Source organism: Macaca mulatta, chromosome 6 (assembly GCF_049350105.2).
Source record: "Macaca mulatta isolate MMU2019108-1 chromosome 6, T2T-MMU8v2.0, whole genome shotgun sequence".
In the NCBI taxonomy this organism is placed as follows: domain Eukaryota; kingdom Metazoa; phylum Chordata; class Mammalia; order Primates; family Cercopithecidae; genus Macaca; species Macaca mulatta.
The window spans coordinates 15,065,725-15,070,807 of NC_133411.1; the positions used below are offsets into that span (position 1 = coordinate 15,065,725).

The 5,083-nt window shown below is 38.5% G+C and overlaps 1 pseudogene; it reads right to left on the reverse strand.

Moving 5' to 3' along the window:
• Positions 1-3,878: 3,878 nt before the first annotated feature.
• On the reverse strand, positions 3,879-4,345 carry LOC698245 (large ribosomal subunit protein eL29 pseudogene; annotated as a pseudogene).
• Between the last annotated feature and the right edge of the window lie 738 nt (positions 4,346-5,083).

A 5,083-nucleotide genomic window follows, 5' to 3' on the forward strand; every position in this document is an offset into this window, starting at 1 on the left:
GGATAGTTTGGACACTGACAGTGGAAAGTCGCTTCCAACAGACCTGGGTAAGCCTTCTGTTTGAGGACTGATACAGTTTGGCTGTGTCCCCACCTAAATCTCATCTCGAATTGTAGCTCCCATAATTCTCATGTGTTGGGGGAGGGACCTGGTGGGAGGTAATTTAATCATGGAGGCAGTTTCTCCCATACTGCTGTCATGGTAGTGAATACGTCTCATGAGATCTGATGGTTTTATAAGGGGTTTCCCTTTTTGCTTGCTTATTTTCTCTCTTACCTGCCCCCATGTAAGACGTGCCTTTCACCTTCCACCATGACTGTGAGGCCTCCCCCGTCACGTGTAACTGTGAGTCTATTAAACCTCTTTTTCTTTAAATTTTACCCAGTCTCAGGTATATCATTATCAGCAGTGTGAAAATGGACTAATATGAGGACCATCTTGGGAGAATCCTGTCTAATCCTAGAGAAGAATGAAATTTTTATTTCTATGTTTATTTTATTGTTTAGGATGTAAATATACATCTGAATTTCCCGCAATCCTTTTATTTTTTCTGCATTTGTGGTTTTGTCCTGAATTTTAACCAACTTTATTCACTATAGTAGTTTCTTTTAACTCTCAATTGGAAGGTTCTGGGACATTAAACAAACCAAAACAAAATGAAAAAGTCTCTTTTAAAAATATTATTTTATAGAGCTATTTGCTGCACATATTTTACACACAGCATGATATTACTTCCTCAGGGTTTTTTTTTTTCTTTCCTTTCTTTCCTTCTTCTTTTCTGTTTGTTTAGCAATAACTAGATAAGCTATCTTTAGGAGACAGCCATAGACACCCAATACTACATGCCCAGCATGTTTGAGAGAGCTTCCAGACCATTTGTGACACCACATAATAATAAAACATTTTCAATAACTGGCACAATTTATTATTATTATTATTATACTTTAAGTTCTAGGGTACATGTGCATAACGTGCAGGTTTGTTACATGTGTATACTTGTGCCATGTTGGCGTGCTGCACCCATCAACTCGTCATTTACATCAGGTATAACTCCCAGTGCAATCCGTCTCCCCTCCCCCCTCCCCATGATAGGCCCCAGTGTGTGATGTTCCCCTTCCCGAGTCCAAGTGATCTCATTGTTCAGTTCCCACCTATGAGTGAGAACATGTGGTGTTTGGTTTTCTGTTCTTGTGATAGTTTGCTGAGAATGATGGTTTCCAGCTGCATCCATGTCCCTACAAAGGACACGAACTCATCCTTTTTTATGGCTGCATAGTATTCCATGGTGTATATGTGCCACATTTTCTTAATCCAGTCTGTTACTGATGGACATTTGGGTTGATTCCAAGTCTTTGCTATTGTGAATAGTGAACTGGCACAATTTTGAAATGAAAATTGAGCCTGGTGTTAAATTTTAAAAGCGATTTTGTTTGGAAATATTAGTTTAGTCTGCAAAGAAACATCAAAACATACAGCTAAAGGAACTAACAGGCTTTGAACTTTTAGCAATAGACTGTGAACATTTCTCATTCTTTTATTTTTCTTTCCTTCCATTTCTTTCTTCCTTCCTTCCTTCTTTCATTTCTTCCTTCTGATATATATGAAAGATATAATAGTTAGTCAAACAGTCATATTCTCTGCCCTCATTGGGCTATAGTCCAATGAGGTAATCAGAGATTAAGCAAATAATTGCACAAACAAATGTAAAATTTTAAAGGAGATATAAATATAAGAGCATCTGACAAGGAATTTGACATAGTCAGAGGGTCAGATGACAGGTTTCAGTGCCTTTTAGACATCCAAGAAGAAAGGTTACATAGGTGATTGGTTATATGGTTAAAGTAAAAAAATGGATTGTTGAACATTACTGCTGGGAATGTAAATTGGTAAACCCTTATGAAAAACAGTATGCAGGTTGCTCAAACAAATAAAAATAGAACAATCATATGATCCAGCAATCCCACTACTAGGTATATATCCAAAGGAAACAAAATCAATACAACAAAGAGATACCTGCAACCCCATGTTCACTGCAGCATTATTCACAGTAACCAAGATATGGAGTCCACCTAAGTGTTCATCAATGGATGAATGGATCAAGAAAATGTTGTACGCATACAATAGAAAACTATTCCCATTGTAAAAAGAAGGAAATCCTGCCATTTGTGATAATATAGATAAACTTTGGGGACAATATGATATGTGAAATAAGCCTGGCACTGAAAGGCAAATACCACATGGTCTCACTTATATGTGGAATCTTTTAAAGTTGAACTTATAAAAGTAAAGTATAATGGTGATTACTGGGGATTTTTCAGAGGGAGGTGAGGGTGTTGGAATGATATTGGTCAAAACTTACAAAACTTTAGTTAGATAGGAATAAGTTCAAGAGGTCTATTGTACAAGATGGTAATTATCATTAATAACAATGCAGTGTGTTCTTGAAAATTGCCAAAAAGTAGGTATTGGGTGTTCTTACCACAAAGAAAAAGATGTTTATGAAGTAATGCATGTGATGATAAACTTAATGTAGCCCCTCCACAAAGTATACATTTTCAAAATATCATGTTTTACATAATAAATATGTATAATTTTTACTCAATTTAAAATTTTAACTAATTAATTTTTAAAATAGATGAGTTATAGGTAATGATTGTGGTTAATAGATTGATTACAGCCTAAAACTCTTCTGATCGACAGGTGTTTCCTTTAAACTATGAATGTGGATAGCCTGGATGAAATTCATTCCTTCAAGTAATGATTACTAAGCATGTGGCACTATGGTAGATACACGTGTAGTCTTGGGCATTAGAAAAAAATAAAGATAAAAGAAATATCTTTCTCTTTTATTTAATTAGACTAACCTGGTCATTAGTCTAATTGAAAAAGCAAGATAGATATTCTTGGAACAGTTAAGTAGAAAGCCCTACATAATTCAAAGCCAAAATGAGAATTGAGGTAAACGCTGACGGGAAGTCCAAAGCAATCAAAGGCTCCACGCAGAGGGTTAGGAATGGAGAAGGGAGAAAGGGAAGAGAAAACGCTTCCAGTGAGGGAATAACTATAGCAAAGCACATATCTGCATAGAAAGTAGAGCACCTGGAAAGACAGTGGTAGCTAAGTCAATTAGGTTAGAGAGTTCGTAGAGATGTTGCTGGAGCCAACATCAAAGGGTAGGGTCTGTGTATGCATATAGGTGTCTAGGTGTATGGGCATATACATGTGTGTATTAGGCTGAAGCAAAAGTAATTGTGGTTTTTGCCGTACTTTTAATGGCCAAACTGCAATAACCTTTGTACCAACCTAATAAATATATATGTACATCATGTATACGTATTATCTGTTAATTAGTATGTAAGATCCCAAATACTTTAAAAATGTAGCCAAGACTGAGACTCATAGGTTGAGAATAGGTAAGAATTTGAGTCAAACTTAAGAGAATTTAGAAATTGAGAAGATAAGTAAGACTGAATAGCTCACCACACAAACACACACCCTTTCCCTTGGTGTTCTCCATCTCCCTTTGCCCACCACTACGGGCAAAGAGAGGAAAGCTATTGTTTATTATCACTGACTGTCGTTCAAGTCACCTCAAAGGCTTAGAAAAAGCTACCAGTAGTTCGAACGTCCTAATATCTGCTATTTTGTTGTTTTTTGTTGTACTTTGTTGTTTTTTGTTGTATTTTGTTGTTTTTTGTTATTTTTTTGTTTGTTTGTTTAGTTGGTTGTGTCATTGTTTTGTTTCGTTTTGTTGTTTTGTTTTCTCCTGCCTCAGGTTTATTTGTACAAATAGCACAGGAGAACCCCAGCCCCAGGCAGATGGTAGCCCAGGGGGCTCACACCAGTCCTTCTGTCCTCACGTTGGCAAACAGAGATATCTACTCTGAAGCCTTTGTAGGGTCCTGGGCACCTTTGGGAGCCTGAACTGGAACTGAAGCTGGAGCTGCAGCCAGGGCCTTGGTTTGATCCTTGGCCTTGGCCTTTGGCTGGCACAGCCTGAGCCCCTTGGCAATGCGGGCACGAGCACACTTCCCAAGCTTGGAGTGGGCAATGTAGGCAAGTCGATCTAGCTTGCAGCTGACACCTTTTGGAATCTTGGGCTTAACCTCTTTGGGCTTTACAAGGATCTTGATAACCTCAGCGCGTGCACTTATGGCCTTGGCATTGTTGGCCTGCATCTTCTTTAGGCCCTTCTTGTGCTTCTTGGCAAAGTGCATGTTCCTGAGGAACCTGGGGTCTACCCCCTTAAGAGAGTCATATCTTTGTGATCAGGGTTTCTTGATAACATTTCTGTGCCATTTTCGGGACTGGTTGTGTGTGGTGTGGTTCTTGGACTTGGACATGTCTGCACCTTTGAGACAGGGTCTCACACTGTCACCCAGGCTGGCGTGCAGTGGTGTGATCTGGGTTCACTGCAACCTCCACCTTTCAGTTCAAGTGATTCTCCCGCCTCAGCCTCCCAAGTAGCTGGGATTACAGGCGCGCCATCACGCCTGGATAATTTTTGTATTTTTTGGTGGAGACGGGGTTTCACCATGTTGCCCAGGCTGGTCTCAAACTCCTGACCTCAAGTGATCTGCACGACTCAGCCTCCCAAAGTGCTTGGATTACAGGTGTGAGCCACCGTGTCCAGAGTGCTGTTTAGTTTTAACTTAACCTTATAAAGAAGAGGGAAATCTCATCACTCTCTATATATGCCTGAAAAAAATGGAAAAAGAATAAATATGTTGGTAGTACCTATGAGCAACACCATCCACCCACTGCCAAATGAAGAACAAAATCTTGGAAACGCATCTAGTTGTATTAAAATGCCTTTGTCATTATAGAAATAATCCATCACTAGGAAATGTCTTTTGATATCATAAGTAGAAAATGAAAATGCATTAGCTTTGTTGATAGCTCTTAAAATATGAGCTCTTTTGTTATTGTATTGCCTGCCACCACCCCTCTCAGGCTATAACCAGCTCAAATTATCACAGAAGTAAACAAGGTAGAAGGCTTTTCTTAAACAAATGATTCTTGAAAATACACTTAAGTAATTGTACTTAAGTACTTAAGTACAACTTCTTAATTTTTGTCTTTT